Source organism: Henckelia pumila, chromosome 2 (genome assembly GCF_033568475.1).
Source record: "Henckelia pumila isolate YLH828 chromosome 2, ASM3356847v2, whole genome shotgun sequence".
Classification (NCBI taxonomy): Eukaryota; Viridiplantae; Streptophyta; class Magnoliopsida; order Lamiales; family Gesneriaceae; genus Henckelia; species Henckelia pumila.
Window position 1 is genome coordinate 184614152 of NC_133121.1, and position 21617 is coordinate 184635768.

Below are 21617 nucleotides of genomic sequence, written 5' to 3' on the forward strand. Positions count from 1 at the left end.
TTCCAACAATCATAATTAATTCAATATTTCCAACAATCCCCCACATGAATGAATTTCACGTAAATTAGCATTCCCACTAGAAAGTCATTTTGAGTTATTGTTACATCAGGATAGGTAGCTTGTGGCTTTGAACCTACCGTAGTAAAATACTATCGGATTTACTAGTTGCATAATGACGCGATGTCTTGAACTAGTCAACCGTTTGTGTAAACCAAGACAATAGTACTTACATAACAATACTCTAACATATTTTGTTCTCACGTTGTGTCCATTTCGGCCCTGGACCGTATCTTAGATTCATAAGTGTTGCAATCAAAGCGGCCAATACTTCGCACTTATATAGGTGATCTCCTATCAAGAGTATCCTGCATTAGTCCACCTCATAGGTATAGGAATCATTAAAAGAAAACTTAACCTCACCACATTTTGCAGGTTATTTATACTTGGATATTTCAGGAATGAGCAAGTAACAATTCCAAGCACTCAGACTAATATTTATAACTTAGTTGTCCCATTGAACCAAGGTTTTGGGATCTCCAATTCTCAAGGTCGGGTTACCGCTATAAATATTTTTAATTTATGGATTTTAAACCCATTCCTCCAGGTAGTTTGTACATTTGATCTCTATTTATACTTTTTGTAAGCGGATCCGCAAGGTTTTCCTTTGACTTCACATAGTCAACCGATATAACCCCATTCGAGATCAATTGTCTTATGGTATTGTGTCTCCGACGAATATGTCGAGATTTACCATTGTACATACTACTTTGTGCTCTTCCTATTGCTGACTGACTGTCACAATGAATCGTAATGGAAGACACCGGTTTATTCCAACATGGAATATCTTCTAGAAAGTTTCGAAGCCACTCGGCTTCTTCTCTAGCTTTATCTAGAGCAATGAACTTGGACTCCATAGTCGACCGAGCTATACAAGTTTGTTTAGAGGATCTCCATGACACCGCTCCTCCACTGATTGTGAACACATATCCACTTGTAGACTTGGAGTCTTTCGTATCAGAAATCCAATTTGCATCACAATATCCTTCTAGGACTGCAGGATTTTTTGTATACACTATTCCATAACTAGAAGTGTATTTCAAATATCCAAGCACTCTCATTAGTGCTTTCCAATGATCCTCACTTGGATTACTTGTGAACCGACTAAGTTTGTTTACAGTATATGCAAGATCAGGACGGGTACAGTTAGTTAAGTACATTAAACTTCCTATCACCCTTGCATATTCCACTTGTGAAACAGGTTCTCCTCTATTTTTGGCTAAATGTGTACCCAATTCCATAGGTGTTCTAGCCGAAGGATGATTTGTGGCATTAAATCGTTCAAGAACCTTTTCTATATAATGAGATTGGGATAACATAATTCCAGCAGGAAGTCTAGAGACTTTAATCCCTAGAATTATATCACACAATCCCAAATCCTTCATATCAAAATGTTGTCTCAACATTTTCTTGGTTTTCACAATCAATTCATGGTTGCTTTCCATGATTAACATGTCATCTACATAAAGGCAAACAATTACATATGCATTTGTAGTACCTTTAATATAGACACATTTGTCACATTCATTTATTGTGAAATTATTTGACAACATAGCAGTGTCAAACTTTTGATGCCACTGTTTAGGTGCTTGTTTGAGTCCATACAACGACTTGAAAAGTTTACACACCTTTCCTTCTTTTCCGGGTACAATAAACCCTTCTGGTTGTTTTATATATATTTTTTCGTCCAACTCTCCATTCAAAAACGCTGTTTTAACATCCATTTGATGTATCTCTAGATCATGCAATGTTGCAATAGCTATGAGAACACAAATGGATGTTATTCTAGAAACAGGAGAGTAGGTATCGAAGAAATCATATCCCTCCTTTTGTCTAAAACCTTGAACCACTAATCGAGCTTTATATTTATCTATAGATCCATATTCTTTGTATTTCCTTTTAAGAATCCACTTGGATCCTAAAGATTTACATCCCGGAGGGAGATCAACCAACTCCCACGTATGATTGTGCATGATGGAATCTATTTCATTTTGTATGGCTTCCTTCCAAAAAGGAGCCTCAGGATTTGATAAAGTCTCTTGAAGAGTTCTTGGTTCATTATCTAACATGTATGTTAGAAAATCAGGACCAAACGACTTTTCAACTCTTACACGCTTGCTGCGTCGTGGTTCCTCGTTGTTTTGTGGAGTTTCAGTTATGTTTTCATGAGTTCGCTTGTTCGAACTAATTTCTTTCCTTTCTTTACATGGAACGATATTTTCAAAGAATACAGCATTCCTTGACTCCATAATTGTGCCTTCTTGTACATCAGGAATCATTGACTTATGTACTAAAAATCGATATGCACTACTATTGTATGCATAACCAATAAATATACAGTCAACCATTTTAGGCCCAATTTTTATTTGTTTTGGCTTAGGTACTTCTACTTTAGCCAAACACCCCCATACTTTGAGGTATTGGTAAGAAGGTTTATGACCTTTCCACTGTTCATATGGTGTTTCGTCTTTTCCTTTGATTGGAATCCGGTTTAGAATGTGAGTTGCTGAGAGAATCGCTTCACCCCACATATTTTGAGGTAAGCCCGAATTTATTAACAACGCGTTCATCATTTCCTTTAATGTTCGATTTTTGCGTTCTGCAACGCCATTGGATTGAGGTGAGTAAGGGGCTGTCGTTTGATGAATGATGCCTGAAGTTGAGCAAAATTCTTCAAAAGGAGCCACATACTCTCCACCTCGATCACTTCGAATCATTTTAATTTTCGAACTTCATTGATTTTTAATCTCAGTCTTATATTTCTTGAAAGCTTCAATTGCTTCATCTTTGCTTTTCAATAAATATACGTAACAAAATCTGGTGCAATCATCAATGAATGTTATAAAATACTTATTTCCACCTCGTGTTTGTACCATTTTTAAATCACATACATCAGTATGTATTAATTCAAGTGGCGTAGTACTTCACGTGACATTATGAAATGGAGTTTTAACCATTTTCTCTTCAACACAAATCTCACACTTATGTTGTGGATTTCTTTTAAACATAGGTATTACATTTAAATTTGCAAGTCTTTGCAACGTGTTGAAGTTAACATGTCCTAATCGTTCATGCCATATATCATAACTTTCAGTCAAGTAAGCAGAACCAATAACTTTATTCTTCGCCTCAAGGCGGGAAACATTCATTACATTCAACTTAAAGAGACCACTATCTTGGTACCCTTTCCCAACAAATACACCAGATTTAGTTAACACAAATTTATCAGATTCAAATACCATTCTAAATCCAGCCTTGCTCAAGAGTAAACCAGAAACTAAGTTCTTCCGAATGTCTGGCACATGCAGCACATTCTTGAGCGTCACCTCTTTACCCGAGGCCATCTTCAACACCACATTTCCCACTCCCACAACTTCAGACGTTGCGGAGTTTCCCATGAACAACTTTCGATCCCCAACGGTGGCATAGGTGGAATACATATCTTGATCGGCACAAATGTGACTCGTAGAGCCGGTATCAATCCACCATCCTCTCGGATCATCCACCATGTTGGTCTCACAAATAACGGCACTTAAATCAATATCAGAAATTGCTAAAGGTACATACCTTTGTTCAACCAAGTTTGATTGATTTCGTTTCTGATTTGTGTTGGTTTTCTTTGGAAGTCGGCAATCCATGCCATATGATTCGGTTTGCCACAGTTGTAGCAACTTCCTTGGAATTTCTTCGCTTTCCCTTTTTGCTTTCCATCATGGGGGCGCTTCCTCTTTTGACTCCTACTAGACTCCGCCAGATTTGCTTTGGCCTCGGTTTCCATCTTTTTATGTGACTTGGCCTCGGTATTTCTGTTGTCCTCCTCAATGCGAAGTCGCACTATAAGATCTTCAAGTTTCAACTCCTTACGTTTGTTCTTAAGGTAGTTTTTGAAGTCTTTCCACATAGGAGGCAACTTCTCAATGATAGACGCGACTTGGAATGGTTCATTGATTTCCATCCCTTCAGTCAATAAGTCATGCAAGATGATTTGTATCTCTTGCACTTGACTCATTACAGTTTTTGAGTCTATCATCTTGAAGTCCAGAAATTTGCCAACCACGAACTTCTTTATACCTGTGTCTTCCGTTTTGTATTTCTTCTCCAAAGAATCCCAGAGTTCCTTGGCCGTCTTGACTGATGAATAAACACTATAGAGAGTGTCATCAAGGCCATTCAGAATATAGTTTCTGCACAGAAAATCGCTGTGGTTCCATGCATCAACAGCGGTCCTCCTTTGGGTGTCAGAATCGCCAACAACGACGATAGGGGGATCCTCCTTCAGAAATCTAGACAGATTGAGCGTTGTCAGATAGAACAGCATCTTCTGCTGCCAACGTTTGAAGTCGGCACCAGAAAACTTTGGCGGCTTTTCTCCATGTGCAGGGGCGGAAGCGAGCGGAGTGAATGAAACGGTAGACATCTTCAGAATCCGAGAAATACAAAATTTCGTCTTGCGATTGTTATAAAGGTGTACTTCGAATTTTGAAAACGTGTACAACAACAGCAGCAACGCCAACAACAACTAGTCGAGGTGATAGAATCTCTCTATCTGCAAGACGAAATTGCCCGTTAACAGTGCTCAACGTTGGCGGCAATTGTCATTAAGATACACCGACTAACGATCGTGATATAGCAGCACTATAAATATTACGAACTTCAGCGAACGAAAATAAGTTTCAACTTTTCTTTGAGAAAGTGAGGGAGAGATTTTTCAGAAATCTGATATATACGTTATCAGATGTTTCTGTGTAACTTTTCTGTGTTATAACCAACGTATATATAGTCTTATACACGAAACAACACGTTTGAAGGCATAAGGATGCAACCCATGACAGAAAAAGCCCAGAAAGACTCGTGACTTTCTTTTCAGAACACAGAAGGTGCGCTCGGGCGGTAATTTTAGGCAGCCTAATAAAATATTATTTTAAATAAATTTTATCCAAAAAGAATAATTTATCATAAGACCTCGCCTCGCCGAGCCGGCCGGCCGCGCGTGTGTTTGTTGCATCGATTAGCGTTTTGCCCCTTTACAAAACATCCGATGCCCTAAGGGCCCAATCCCATAAACCAAACATGGGTTATTTAAGGTGAACAACAAATTGGAGTTGTTCCAATGTGGGACAACCAATTCCCCATTTCCCTCCAATTTATTTCACCAAATTTTTGAATTTTTCAATACTTGGGACAAGTGTTTCAAGCCATTTGGGTCAATCATTTCAAATCCTTTCAAGCCCATTTCTTCCAACAATCATAATTCATTCAATATTTCCAACAAATCACTATATTACCTCGACTTTACGTGTGAGTGGAATTATGTCTTTCAATAAACATATTTTTATTGAATGGAAAAAATATTTTTTTTGGGGTTCTCTTTTGAGTGGGAAGTGAATGTTATACTGTAGTTTTCATTCTAATGCTTGAAATAATTGCTTTTTGAACTTTTCAGCTGATTACAAATTGTTTATAATGCTTTAAATAAAATTGCGATCATATTATAATCTTGGACCATATTTCAGCAATTTTTCCCTAATATTACCATTTCTATGTTTTCATATTTTAATGGTACGTTTGCTCTGGTCTGTTTATGAATGCGTGAAGCTTTTAAGGATTCTAATGGAGAGGTGGAACCAATTGACTTATGGGATGAAGCTGAGCCCGAAGTATTGTTTTGTTTTCGAAATTACATATTTCTCTATTCAAATCACTATTAGTTGATCAATGATCTTATTATCTCCAAGTTTATGTTGGTGAGGGCGGTGATGGAGGCGAAGTAGTGCTGGAAAATTGCCATTAAGGTGAAAGAGTTCTAACTATAGCCCAAAGTGTTCTAGAGTGGTTAGGTGAAGATATGGAGCTCTATGCATTCAGAACCTCTCCTCGAGGGTACATTTATGTGAGATTGGACAAACTTTCACATGAGTAAGGCTTTAATGGGCTGGGTGCGTCCCTCTGCTTCTGGCCTATCTGGCCTTCTGCTCTGGGGGCCCAGACCCATACTCATGACCTTCTCTCCACCTGGAAAGGAGAGTTTTTGTCCTTCCCAGGATTCGAACTTGCACCACCAGGCTTTAAGTGCAAGCCAAAATAAATTTTCCAAAATAATTAATTAATAAATATTAAAAATTAAAAAGGGAACAATGTTTTGGCCGCTCCTTAATTAACAGGGTAAACTTCTGGACATAGTTGATGTCTTCTTCTGGTTATGCGAACATGGGCCGGCATTTGGCATGAAAGGCTCCATATTGGTTGGTAGATCTTGTAAACAAATACCTCATTTTTGTTCAATAAGATTACAAGTTTTATCGTAAAAAAAAAAAAAAAATCACTCCTAAAAGAATAGCAATAACAATATTTTCTATATTTTCACGTATAATATAACAACATTGATCCAATTTTGATTTAACACGGTAAAAGTTTAAAAATAAAGATACCTTGAAAATAAATTATCTAAAAGAAATAATTGCAATGCTATAGCAATTAATTCTGCAAAAAGGGAAAAAAATAAAAATTTACCCATTAGCAATAGTGATTTTGTCAAAAAACAGAAAAGAAAAGAAAAACCTAAATTTACCCATTGATTTTCTATAATGTTAGAGAAAAAGTTCGGGGTGGGAATGAGGTGGAAACACCATCTACGGGGAGGTGATGCTGATAGGATGCTACTCTGTAAAGCCAGCAGTCAAGAGATGCTACCATTAATTTACGGTGATTGGTATGCGGTGGGAGGGGTTCGCCACAACCAGTAATCGGTGGCTTCTCTCCTCCTCCAGTGCCTGACCAATCTCCCCAACCCTCGGAGGATAGTGTGTTCATTTTTCAATTCCCCAACCTTATTGCCCCTACTTAGGTTACAGACCCTCGCGACTGAGCCCGGCGATAAGGTATGCGGCAAAACTCATATATTAAAGACATATTATGTTTTTAATAGGGCGATGTGGGATCAATAAATCTACCTAAGATACTGAATCGAGGAGTAAATGGCCCAAATACAAAGGTTCATATTAATAATATACGCTAAAACAATTCATATGTAAAAGTATTAACCAGAATCTTCAAAATCAAAATAAAAAATCACATATTAAAACTTTTCTGTGGACCGAATAGGAATTATTACATAATACTAGTATTCTACGTAGAAATGATTTATTATATGAAAAATATGTTAATATTTTAATTATTTTATCTGTTAGAAAGACTAAATATATACGTATTATTATATAAATATATATCTTATTATATAATTATATTATATATATATATATATATATATATATAAATCTCAATTAAATATATTTTTATCGTTATCTATATTCTTGAATTATTTTTAAATAATTATATTACTCATAAATAGATGGAATTATTATAAAAATCAGTTGTTATTTTTAAATTTTAATATTATATCTAGATTTTTCTAACAAAAATTATTTAACCAAAAATAATACTTCGTATATTAGCAGACTTCTTGTGCCAAGGAACTCTAGTTATTATTATATGTACCATTTTATTAAAGTTGAGGAGTTTAGAGTAACTAATTTTGATATTATGATGTGTTTTTTGATAAATCAAATATATCATGTTTTCAAATTAAAAAATTTTCTATTTATTTTAAAATATGTTGTTAAACCTATTTTAATAAATTTTCATCTTATCTACATATCTTATCCTAATAAAATAATTTCTCATCTTTATCTTTATGATTTATTAAATCAGTTGTTATTTTAAAATTTTAATATAATATCTAAATATTTTTCACAAAATTATTTAACCTAAAATAATACTTCATATATTAGCAGACTTGTGCCAAGGAACTCTATTCTTATTATCAGTACTATTTTATTAAAGTGGAGGAGTTTAGAGTAAGTAACTTTGATATCATGATGTGTTTTTTTATAATCAGATATATAATTTTTTTAAAACTAATTTTTTTTTATTTTAAAATATGTTGTTAACGTTTTTAAATTCAATAATCATATCAGCCATAACATAAAAAAATTATTATAAAATTATTTTTTTAATTTTAAATTTAATTCAATCTCTCGAAAAAGATGACGAATATTTCTAACACAATAATTTATGACAAATAAATATCTCCAAACTTTTTGATATTATCGACTATCTGGGCCAAGTTTTAATACAGCATAAGTATAAGTGTTGTCCCACATAGACTGGTATATGAAAAATTTACCTCAAAGATGATACTTTAGTTAACTAAATTGCTGGTACATAACAATATACATAACAATAGGCACGTCTCATCCCTTATTGTTTATAGTGAAAACTATTTCACTACAAGAAAAACGTGGATCGGTCTCTAGTCGGTCAATATTTACAATTAGAGAAAGATTAGAGACTGATTTGATCGGTATCAATAACCTTTCTCGCTAATTGTGAGAGACTGACACCACGAACCGGTCTCTAAATTAGTGACTGAGGTTACAACTTCAGTCTCTAAAATAGAGACTAGCAATTTTTCTTCATCCTTTAATCACCTCGTAATATATGTCGTTTATGACATCATGTGATGGAGTATGTAGCTCCTCCCCCTCTATATTAGCTTGAGATTTCTCGGCAATTCTCACATCATATTATCCTATGTAAACGAAAAATCTATAGGTGATATGTCAAGTATTCATCAACACAAATATGAAAAAAAAAACTATCATAATGAATATTCGAAAATATTGTGCAATAAATTCCCAACACTACTCGAACATGATCTGAATCCAAAACAATGGTTAGATTTTAGAGTAAGAGAAAACTTTCCAAAATGAAAGGAAATATGGTCCAGTTATAGAGAGAAGCAGTATAGGAGCTGAAACAGGTCATCCACTTGGTCAAAACTCCTACTCTTATTCAGCAAGATCCCTCACTGACACTAACAAAGATCAAGATCCAAGTTTCCCAACAGCAAACTGAGGATGAATAATCCAATGGCTCTCGATCATGATATATAAATAACTTTAAATTATTTGGTCACAAAGATATTGTCACCCTCTAATTCTTAAACTTGTAAAGAGAAGTTAAGAATACAATTGAACAGAATTGATCATCAATAAATACTAAGAAGATTCCATTACACAACAAGAGTACATCCATAGAATAATGACGATAGGTTGCAAGAGTACTAACTTTTTATTACTTACATCTACAGCCTGAGATCGAACATCAACAAAAGTGTCATCCTTGTGATGATATGTAATACGAAACACCTCCCAGCAATCAGTTTTATGTTTTAAATCTGACCCATAGACAAAGAAGTTAAAAAATGTTAGGTTGGTAATATTAACGAATGAAATATATTATTATTAAACTTACCAGTTTCAAAGTATGCTCAATTATATAGTGTGAACCAGCTGTGTGATTAGTAACTCCAGTGCCTGGACCAGACCACCTCACTATTTCTGCTATTTTTAGTTGTCTTTGACTTTTTTTCCCATTTTTATCCGCTCCAAACAATTTGTCATGCAGCCCATACATTTCCCAGGAACTTGTGTTGGCGGATGAATCATTTTTCTCCATTTGTGCAATAGTTTTATGCATAGTTCTTGACAATACGAATTCCATGTTGCCTTTAATTGTTCCTCTTCCCCAGGTTGCCATTTATATATCTTCAATGTTTAAACCAAAATACAAATGAAAATATTTGAACTGTTTTAATTATTATTATTACACTTGGCACATGAGTAAACTGATCAATGAATTGGTAACACCATAACTCGGAGCAGAAATATTTTGACAATATTTTTGCAAGTTTGTCTTCATTACTATCTCTACGCCGATTTAAAACAGATTTACTTTCTGCTAATTTACTAATACCAAAATAAAGCTAAAATAACTATTTAATTCATGTATAGGAAATCCATACAGTACACCGATTCCCAATATTCTTCATATTAAACCCAATCAATGCACCACATCCTTAAACACTTACAAACAGGCTTAATCAAACTAAATAATATTTTAACAATGATAACTACGAAATTAATGATGATAAGAAGAACAGAACTGATTTACAAACGAAGACTTATAAAATTATTTTTTTAAAGCACGCTGAATCTTAACTTTATAGAGAAAATAATATTAATTCCAAAGTCGTTAAAAACCAATAATTTGTGAGGTAATGGGTTTAATTTCGAGAAGAAACTGAACTGAATTAGGAGTTATTCCCGCTCCCTGAATTTAGTGAAAATGGAAGAGACTATTATTAAACTTCTTACCAAAAACTATTTGTAGTAAAAATATTTTTCGTTCTCATCTAAATGTCCCCATGTATGCCCAGATTCATACTGTCGTCAACGTAGGGGTGATATATGCAGAAATAAAACTGCAATGCGAAAAATTCATTAATCTTCTGATGATGATAGGCCGACTAATGACATTCAATTCTAAATTGACTTAACAATGAATGAGGTGTTGGAGTACGCTAAAAACACCATTGAAGTTGTATTTGATGAATGGTGCAAATACAGGACATCTACATTGGCACGTAAACTGAAAAAGAAGGGAAAATTAAGGACATACATATTTTTAGAAGAAACTGTTCAAATACTGTCAGGACTATTGATATCTCAGTTTCTCTCGGTAGAAGATAGTATTTCTTTGAACTGATGAGGATCAAGAACTAACCCAAATTCATGCGGAACTGCAAATGAACTATGATCCAACTTCTAGAACTGCATATGAAGATCGGTTTGTATTCACTCAATTGGACACTTAACTTTCATCATCACAAAGGCGACTTAGAGTTTGGGAAGAATACAAAGAACTTGTTATTCCAGAAGCTTACAATCCTTCAAGTTGCAAGTCAAAATCTAAATCATCTTCCAATAAAGTTCAACCAGAGATCGCTAAATCTTCTGAACACACAATTGACCAATTTGTTTTCAAGAAATTGACAGAGAAACTGCTTCAAAGCATATGAAATCAGTAGATGATCACACAGAGAAAATGCTTGTTAAGGGTGAGGCCCATTAAAGAATCTCATATCGAATGTTTGAAGAAAGAAGAATAAAGGATCTACTATAAATAGAGCTCCCTTATTTCAGTTATTGTATCCCATTTTTCTCTTTTGTATTGACAGTAGAGAAGAAAATAAAGAGTAGAAAAAAAGAGTTGTTCTATTTTTCGGTGATCTCTTGTGTGAGTTAGAGAAATATTTTTTCGGTAATACTCAAGGCTTGGGTGTGGAGAGATATAATGTTTTGTATACACTTGTAATATTTCTTTGTTAATAAAGATTTGCAGCAGCTCCATGAACGTAGCCTATATTGGGTGAACCACGTAAATCTTTGGTGTTCAAGAAGATTATTTTATTCTGCAATTTCTATTATCGTCATGTTCGCTTCGGTATAATCCACAACAACTGGTATCAGAGCTGTTACGGTATTCGGGAGCCTTGGAGAAATTTTTTTTGAAATTTTATTAAGGCAGGAGAAGCGATGGCCGGAAATGACGGATCGGGACCTGGAATCAATAAGTTCGACGGTATAGATTTCACGTTCTGGCGGTTACAGATTAAAGACTATTTGTACAGCAAGAAGCTACATCAACCTCTATCCGGGGAGAAGTCAGAAAAGATGAAGGATGATGAGTGGGAGCTCCTTGACCGATAGGTGTTAGGTGTAATACGATTGACCCTAACAAAGAACGTGGCACACAACGTGGCGGAGGCAAAAACCACGAAGAAGATGATGTCCATTTTTTCGGACATGTACGAGAAGCCATCAGCAAATAATAAAGTGTTCCTCATGAAAAAGTTATTCAACTTGAAGATGGAGGAAGGTGCTTCAGTGGCGTCACACATCAATGAATTCAACACGATTTTTTCCCATTTAACATCGTTGAAAATCAAGTTTGATGATGAGATCCGTGCACTTATTCTTTTGGCGTATTTACCAAATGTTTGGGAGCCGATGCGGGCAGCGGTTAGTAATTCTGCTGGCAAATGAAAATTACAATTCAATGATGTCAGAGATCGAATTCTTGGTGAAGAAGTTCGCAGGATGGATTCGGGAGAAGCGACATCATCGAGATCTGCTCTTAATCTCGAGAATAGAGGCAGGAGCAGCGAAAAAGGTTCTAACCAATGGCGTGGCAGATCCAAATCAAGAACTGGAAAAGACAAAAATACTTTTGAAAAGAAATTGAAGTGCTGGAGCTGTGGTGAAACTGGTCATATGAAAAAGGAGTGCAAATCACCCAAGAATAATGCAAATGTTGTTACTGAAAATGTACATGATGCCTTAGTACTATCCATGGAAAGCTCGGTTGATTCTTGGGTTATGGATTCGGGAGCTTCGTTTCATACCACTAGTGATCTTGAGCTATTCAGTAATTACACTGTTGGTAATTATGGAAAAGTTTTCCTCGCTGATGGAAAACCTTTGGAAATAGCTGGTATGGGTGATGTCAGTTTGAAAATTTAAAACGGATCTATCTGGAAGCTCAACAAAGTGAGGTATGTACCAAAGTTGACCCGGAATCTAATCTTAGTGGGACAGCTCGATGACGAAGGCCATAAAGTGACCTTTGGTGATGGCTCTTGGAAAGTTAGCAAAGGGGCCATGATTATTGCTCGAGGAACAAAAATTGGAACTCTTTATATGACTTCCAGTTGCAGAGAAATGTTAGCAATTGTGGATGCTGGAGCCAACTCAAGTCTATGGCATTGTAGACTTGGACATATGAGTGAGAAGGGAATGAAGATGCTGATATCAAAAGGAAAACTACCGGAGTTAAAAACTGTCGAACACAAATTGTGTGAAAGTTATGTTCTTGAAAAACAGAAAAGGGAGAGATTTTCGAAAGGAGAAAGAGAACCAAAAGCAGCAAAGTTGGATTTAATTCATACTGATGTATGGGGACCATCTCCTGTGACATCCCTTGGCGGCTCGCGATATTATGTCACATTTATTGATGATTCGAGCAGGAAGGTTTGGGTTTATTTTTTAAAAAATAAATCTGATGTTTACGAAACCTTTAAGAGGTGGAAAGTCATGGTGAAAAATGAGACCAACTTAAAAGTGAAGTGCTTACGGTCTGATAACGGAGGAGAATATGAAGATTTTGAGTTCAAGAAGTATTGTGCACAAAACGGGATCAAGATGGAGAAAACCATTTCTGGTACACCTCAACAGAATGGTGTGGCTGAAAGAATGAACAGAACCCTGAATGAATGTGCCAGGAGCATGAGATTGCACGCAGGACTGCCGAAATCATTCTGGGCTGATGCAGTTAACACTGCAGCATATCTGATCAACAAAGGACTTCGGTACCACTTGATTGCAGAATACCAGAGGAGGTCTGGAGCGGCAAAGGAGTAAACCTTTCGTTCTTGAAAGTGTTTGGTTGTCTCTCATATGTTCACATCGGTTCAGCCAGTAGAACGAAACTTGATCCGAAATCAAAGAAATGTTTCTTTATTGGTTATGGAGATAATGATTTTGGTTATCGGTTCTGGGATGACCAAAATCGAAAGATCATTCGGAGCAGAGATGTCATTTTCAATGAGCAAGTTTTGTACAAGGACAAGTCAGACATTGCAGCAGGAGATAAATGTCCTGAAGTCCAGAAGTCAAATGAAGTGCCATTGATAGATATTCCTATGAATGAGTCGGAGGATAGTAAGTAGGAAGAAGAAACTGCACAAGAAGTTGATCCACAAACTCCGGTGATTGAACTCAGGAGATCGTCAAAAACAATCAGACCACCTCAGAATACTCCCCTGCACTTCATTATATTTTGCTGACAGATAAAGGTGAACCAGAGACCTTTGATGAAGCGATGCAAAATGATGATTCAATCAAGTGGGAGTTAGCCATGAAAGACGAGATGGATTTACTGTCATCCAATCAGACTTGGGAGTTAACAGAACTTCCGAAAGACAAAAAGGCATTACACAACAAGTGGGTGTATCGGATCAAAGAAGAAGTTGACGGTAGCAAGCGGTACAAGGCGAGACTTGTTGTAAAAGGTTTTCAACAGCGGGAAGGCGTTGATTATACCGAGATTTTCTCTCAAGTGGTGAAGTTAACCACTATCAGAACTGTACTTGAACTAGTGGCTAAGGAAGACTTACATCTGGAGAAGTTGGATGTAAAGACGGCGTTTCTTCATGGTGACTTGGATGAAGAAATTTATATGAAGCAGCCACAGGGATTTGAAGTACGAGGGAAGGAGAAAATGGTATGCAAACTTCAAAAAAGCTTGTACGGTCTCAAAAAAGCTCCAAGACAGTGGTACAAGAAGTTTGATGGATTCATGAATAACAACGGTTTCCTGAGTTGTCAGGCGGATCACTGTTGTTATATGAAGAAGATTAATGGTTTTTATATCATTCTACTGCTATATGTGGATGACATGTTGATAGCAGGATCGTGTCTGGTGGAGATTGATAAACTCAAGAGAGAATTATCAAAAGAATTTGCAATGAAGGATTTGGGTGCTGCAAAGAAAATCCTTGGAATGAGGATCTCAAGAGATCGGGTGAACGGAGTCTTGAAGTTATCTCAGGAAGAGTACGTGAAAAATGTGCTTAGAAGATTCAACATGGATGAAGCTAAACCAGTTAGTACTCCTTTGGCTAGTCATTTCAAACTAACCAAAATCCAATCACCATCGACGGAGCAGGAGCATGCTTATATGAATAAGATTCCTTATGCCTCTGCTGTCGAAAGCATCATGTATGCAATGGTGTGCACCAGACCAGACATAGCACATGCAGTGGGAGTTGTGAGCAGGTTTATGAGCGATCCGGGAAAACAACACTGGGAAGCAGTGAAGTGGATTCTCAGATACTTGAAAGGTACTGCTGGTTTATCTCTATGCTTCAAGAGGACTAATCAGGACTTACAAGGATATGTCGATGCCGACATGGGTGGTGACTTAGATGGCAGAAAGAGTACTACTGGATATGTGTTCACATTGGGTGGTACGACAGTAAGTTGGGTGTCCAAGTTGCAAAAGATTGTTGCACTTTCGACTACTGAAGCTGAGTACGTTGCAGTCACGGAAAAGAACAAAGAGATGATTTGGTTGAGATCATTCTTTGAAGAGTTGGGTCAGAAGCTTGAGGATAGCACATTACACTGTGACAGTCAGAGTGCTATTCATTTGGCAAAGAATCCTGTTTATCATGCTAGGACGAAGCATATACAGGTTCGGTACCATTTTATCAGATCCGTTTTGGAAGATGGAATCTTGATGCTTGAGAAGATTTTTGGAAGTAAAAATCCAGCTGATATGTTCACAAAGGCGGTGACCACTGACAAACTGAAGTTGTGTTCGACTTCAGTTGGATTGCAAGTATAAGCAAGGAGGGATGAGTTGCTGCATTGACTGTCTGAAGCCATGATTGAAATCAAGTCTTCAAGTGGGAGAATTGTTAAGGGTGAGGTCCATTAAAGAATCCCACATCAAATGTTTGAAGAAAGAAGAATGAAGGATCTACTATAAATAGAGCTCCCTTATTTCAGTTATTGTATCTCATTCTTCTCTTTTGTATTGACAGTAGAGAAGAAAATAGAGAGTAGAAAAAAAGAGTTGTTCTTTTTTTTCGGTGATCTCTTGTGTGAGTTAGAGAAATATTTTCTCGGTAATACTCGAGGCTTGGTTGTGGAGAGATATAGTGTTTTGTATACACTTGTAATATTTTTCCGATAATAAAGATTTGCAGCAGCTCCGTGGACGTAGCCTATATTGGGTGAACCACGTAAATCTTTGGTGTTCAAGAAGATTATTTTATTCCAAAATTTCTATTATCGTCATGTTCGCTTCGGTATAATCCACAACAATGCTAAATCCAGTTCATGTCACTCAAGTGCATGATTATTCCTTACCAAAAATCACCCTCATGAATGTCGATGAAGCTATGAAACAAGTAATGACTCACACTGCAACATAAGAAAGTTTGGCACAATCTGTTGATGATGAGATGAACCACCATTTTTAACCAATTTTGTTCGTTCACAGTCCAAGTGATGAATCACTTAGACAAGAAAATGTTGAGGAACACAGTCTGGCTCTAATTGTTTATCAACACTCAGTCGCCAAGCCAGAGACTTTCTACATTCCTCCATTTTTCTTCACTTCGCATGAATATCAATTTGAAAGTGCTTCTTCATCAGTCAAGCTTCAAAGTTCAAATTAAAGTACCAAAACTAATGAATCCTTCGAAGTAGAAACAATGAATTAGTTTGTGACATTGTCATCTACACACATATCTGTTCCACAAACAAAAAAAGAAGTTGCTTTTGAATCAAGCAAATGAAAGCGGAAAATTGAGGAATAAGAACTAATAATTAAAGAGAAATATTGTGATAAGATCGAAGAAGAAGAAGAAGAAGAAGAAGAAGAAGAAGAAGTTTTCCTGACCAAAGCTCACTAGTCTACCTTATTTAGCAAACTTTGTCAAGGAGGACTTTCTTTGATTGTTGATGAGATTATTGAGCCAGTTCAAGAACCTGAAGGAGAGGAGGCTGATGAATTGAATATTTACCTCGATAACATTGAATCATCACTGGTCTCTCTCTTCGCAAACATTCAAGCCATCAAGAATTATCAAATCAAATCTGGAGATCATATTTTGGTGCTTCGAAATTCAATGACCAACAAAGTAGCTATGTTGTAGAAGCAATTCACCTTGCTTTTCAAAAGTCTGCACTAGTTCAATCTTACAAACTCTTCTCTTAATCAACTGCAGCAATCACATGCCTCCCTTGAAACTAAAGTGGATTTTCTTTCCACTGAAGTTCACTCATTATATTAAAAGAAACATTGACTACAAACTTTTATAGAATGTCAAATCAGATAGAATCTCTATCTTCGCTTACTGGCCAAATTTTGTACCATCAGGCGCTCCCATGATCCAGTCAGTCAAGAGATGGCCATCAGGGCTAGTCTAGCAGACATCCTTTGGTCCGTCGCCCTCAAAACACTTCTCATTACTACCCAGTCAACAATAGACATTCATCTTTTACTATGTTATCAACACTTTTTACGGAATTATCGTTATTCGAAGAACAATTGAACGTTTGGACAAATTATCTATTGAGTTTGTCAAAAAGGACGGAAATAATATCATAACAAAGTTCAAAGTTTATAGATAGTAAAACTTATCAGTTTACCTCAGCTAACAGGTAAACGAAGTTGTGATAAGCCTATGTTTTATCAAACACTGAAAAGGGGAAAATAGTTGGAGATTTTAAGTTTAGGTGTTTGGGCATTGTGACAATAGAAAATCTAAAACTGTACGAGCATCGTCAAATCGCTAAATTGATAGCTTCGTTAAACAGATAGCATCGATAAACTGATAGCATCGCTAAACTTCTCACGCATCACAGAAACTAAGTGAAGTGAAGTGAAGTGAAGTGAAGTGAACTGCTCAATCGACCAACTGCAAAGTTATATCAGTTTACCTTTGCTAAACTGTTACTACATCCAATTATCCTCAGTTTATCTCTAAATTGCCACTATCAGTAAACTGAAGCCCTTACTCAGAAGATACTCAGACTATCGCATAGTTTACCATAGCGGATAAGATCATCCGCACTCAGACATTCCTGTAACGATCGTCGCATATTCAAAATGTACTTTTTGCAGAGAATGTTGATATGGCATATAAAAACAGTGCAACGAGAATAATTTGAGGATTTCAGTGAACATTTAAAATAATAACCGTTGGCACCCAAGCCTATATATAGAAAATTCGATCAGTTGAGCAAGGCTCTATGTCATTTTTGAACACTCTCGCATTATCTGGTCTCTTATTGCAACCAATATTTTAAAGCTTTTCAAGCTTAACTGATCAATAAACTCGAATCACACTTTCTTAGTTCTTATTCGATCATTTAAGGATCAACTTGTGCACTCGTAATCTAGTTGTGATGCTCATGTATTTCATTCAGTCGAGGACTGCTTTTGTATTGTGTTTACTAGGAGTTCTGAGATAGGTGATTTGTATAAGTGCTAGTCTTGGAGTGGGATTTTGTAAGTTGATTGTAAAATTCAAAGTATTCTAGTGTTATCCTTCCAAAGAGGAAGAGAGTTGACGCAGAAGTTTTTGAAATCTTTGCATCCATAAACATTTCATTGTGTTCTTACTTCAGTTTATCTCTGTCTTTTAGTCTTGCATACTTTTCTATACTCGTTGTTTAGAATCTGTTCTTTCACATTTTTTACGCATAACCAGTTTATTTGTCAACTTACATAGACACCAAGAAAGAAATAATTCAATCGCTAAACCCGATTGTGTTCTAATCAATTTTAGTTGAGCATAATTTTTGAAGTATATTCTCCCTTTCCACCCCTACACTCAAGCGATCCCATCGTTGTGTTTAATCAGCACATAATGTATACTAGCATTACAAAACTCCATGATGATTAAAAAAAATATAAAAGTTCAAACTCCCAAACTACAAATTATAAGCATAGATAAAAATAAATAAATAAATAAATAAATTACTCAATTTTTACTCCAAGAATCCATTTGCATTTGATGATATAATCACCGTCTATGGACTCAATCTTTGTTCATCTTCACATCTTGTTTATATCCGAAGATGAAATTCGTGTCATGGGCTGGACACCCAACCATGTACGTTTATAAACATCACGATTGAGGGTTGCACCTTACTGACACAAGATCCTATCACCATCTTTTCATTTTCAATAAAAAAAATAATTTGAAAGATGAAGCATGCAAACGGTCCAAAAAATGTATTTGCAAATAACATAAATATTTACACACTTCAATAACATATATTGAAATATAACATGGACAATCTTAAAAGTTATTGAAATACAGTATGACCAAGTAATACAAACACTCTCAAATCCTAACAAACTTTCAAATAAAAACAATCAATGCATCATAAAAATAATCTCCAATTAAAAATAATATAATAAAATCTAAATACATGCAAATTCTTCCCATTCATGGCCTAGATTTCTTCATATTCCTAGTTATAGGATTTGTTTTCTTTCATGGTTCAACTAAGAATATTTTCTGAAACATTCAATAATTTAAAGAATTTCCAAAAAAATTTCTAAAAAATTGAACAAAATTTCGAATTATGAACTAAACATTGAAAATTGGGCATGAAATTATAATAATTGAGTACTATAAGGAATAAACGCGTATCAATCTAGAATTTAAAAAAGGAAACACAAATCATCTCATGATAAAACTAAACCCTAGATTTTGGAGATAAAATTAGTCGGTAGATTGAGTACCACAACACACACATATTTCATGGAATCATTCAATTTAAAAGGATATATAAAACTCTAACTCACTCTTGCTCGTGCAATTTCAGAGGAAAAAACATAAAGTTTGAGCCTAAAAAATTCGAACATTCTACTCACATTCATTGGTTTTTCCTTCGATTTTCTGCATTGTCTTCACTCAAAATTAACTTCTTTCGCCTCTCCAATTATTCCCTTCAAATTTGGAAAAAATATGGTACAAGGACGTGGATGCACGTAGAGGGTTGAATTCGAAGTTGAAGTAGGGAAAGGAGAACGCTGGAAATGAAGTTGAGGAAGAAATATTATATAGTATCATATAAATTGTCCTTGTTTTAAAATAATAAAAGGAGTAGTGGATTTTCAATTATATACAAGGGTATTTGGTATTTTGGTGTTCGGCAGGGAGTTCATAAACTTAAATGGGGACTGAACAACGACAAGTTCTGACATAGATACTGAAGTTTATTTGGTGTTCGGGATTTTTTTTAGCGATTTCCCCGCAATGATACTTAACGGTAATTTTTTTCAAAAAGAAAAAGGTTATAATTGTAATTTCGAAAAAATCTTCATCATGCAAATTGATTAGAAAACGATTTTTAAATTTATTGGGCACCCACCTTTAATATAATAGCAACATTTCATTGATTTCAAAATATAATTTCATTTCCATTTTTAAATAAAAGAAACTTGTACCTGTCAATTATACAACCGAATGCTTTTATATATACTTGTACTAAACAATTCAAAGTCGAGCAATCAATCTTTAAAGTTTTAAACAATAAAAACCCACAATAGAGAATATGAAAATGGCAAACTTTAGGGTTTTGCAGCTAATTCTCATCTTTGCGGTCATCTTTTACGTAGGTGTGTATTTTTTTTCAACCTTTATATTAATATTTAGACAATATTATTCTGATTTTCCAATAAATATATAAAATAATTTGTCGATTAGATATGAATTAATTCTTGATCTTTTTTAACGTGTGGTTGCATATATCCTTTTGCTTGAAGGTAATAATCATTTTTATGTTCAAGGGAAGTCGAAGCTTAACTGTAACAATGGTATCTATTACATTGGTCGTCCTTGTGATGATGGAGATGACCCGCCAAATTACTGCGACGGATTCTGCATTGAAGGAGGTTGCCGATATGGGGTCTGCCTTCCGGATCCAGACCTCGAACAGGAGCGTTGTCAATGCCGTAATTAATAAAAAATTTTAATTTTATCGTGGGAGAAACAAAATTAACGAACGATTGATTTTTTAAGAAATGGATGCGATGAAATTTGAATTTTAATGGATCTCAGACTCGATGTCATTCTGCCATTGTTGATATTATTTCTTCAAAAGGCGTATGTATGTGTGGAGAAGGACTTTTTTGGTTTACTAAGTTATCCAATTTTTAGTTTTGGTATATTGATATCAAAGTTTGGGATTTTAATCCATGGTACTTGAGTATGAGTAAAAAGTTAGTGCATACCATTAAAACTAGGGAAAATATTTCGAGAACATTTACCAGACAAACACATACACAGTAACTCAAGAACACAATCCCAGAAACTATTACCAAAAGAAAGGAAAAAAATTACTAAAACTGGTATAGCTCCATGAGCGACGGCAACCCTAGGTGCATTCTACAACACGACGGCTCGTCGGCGCCGGAACCGGAGCCGCCGGACATTAGGAATAAAACCTATGATTCGGCTTTCATGGCTTCATCTCCATGTACGCTAAAGAAATCATAAATGTCGGGCGATGAGGCACCCTCGATCAAACCCATGATTCTTTATAAGAACTCTCCTGGAATATTTTTTTTTAGAGGACGAATGCTCATCCACATGCTTTGATCGGGAAATTTTCCGGTGGATGGCCGACGAAAAAAAACTTTGCAAGCGTTTTCTGCCGTTGGTTTTTGAGGGCCTTACAGCGTTAAATTCTTGAGACCAGGGTTTTTATTCATAGACTTCAAATTAGAGGAGGATATGGCTCGCTTTTGGGGCAAAGGTAGATGGTTTTTAGAGGGCTATGTTCTTCGAGTTTTCAAATGGACTCCAGATTTTGATTATCAACGAGAATGCTCAATTGTTCCAGTATGGGTACGGTTTCCTGACCTGCCTATATCTTTATTTGACAAGAAGCACCTCTATTCGGTGGCCAACCTTGTTGGGAAGCCTTTGAAGATGGATGAAGCTACGTCAAAGGGAGAACGTTTGACGATGGCCAGGGTATGTGTGGAGGTGGACCTTCTTAAACATTTACACGACAAAATTTTCATTGGTATGGGTTCTAAAGTCATGGAGCAGAGGGTGGTTTATGAAA

General features: G+C 35.7%; 1 long non-coding RNA gene across 1 annotated transcript; it reads left to right on the forward strand.

The window, feature by feature from the left end:
* The first annotated feature begins 20035 nt into the window (after nucleotides 1-20035).
* On the forward strand, nucleotides 20036-20595 carry LOC140878415 (uncharacterized). The gene is made up of 2 exons (XR_012149335.1): nucleotides 20036-20163; nucleotides 20311-20595. It is a non-coding gene; the product is annotated as an uncharacterized lncRNA (long non-coding RNA).
* The last annotated feature ends 1022 nt before the right edge of the window (nucleotides 20596-21617 follow it).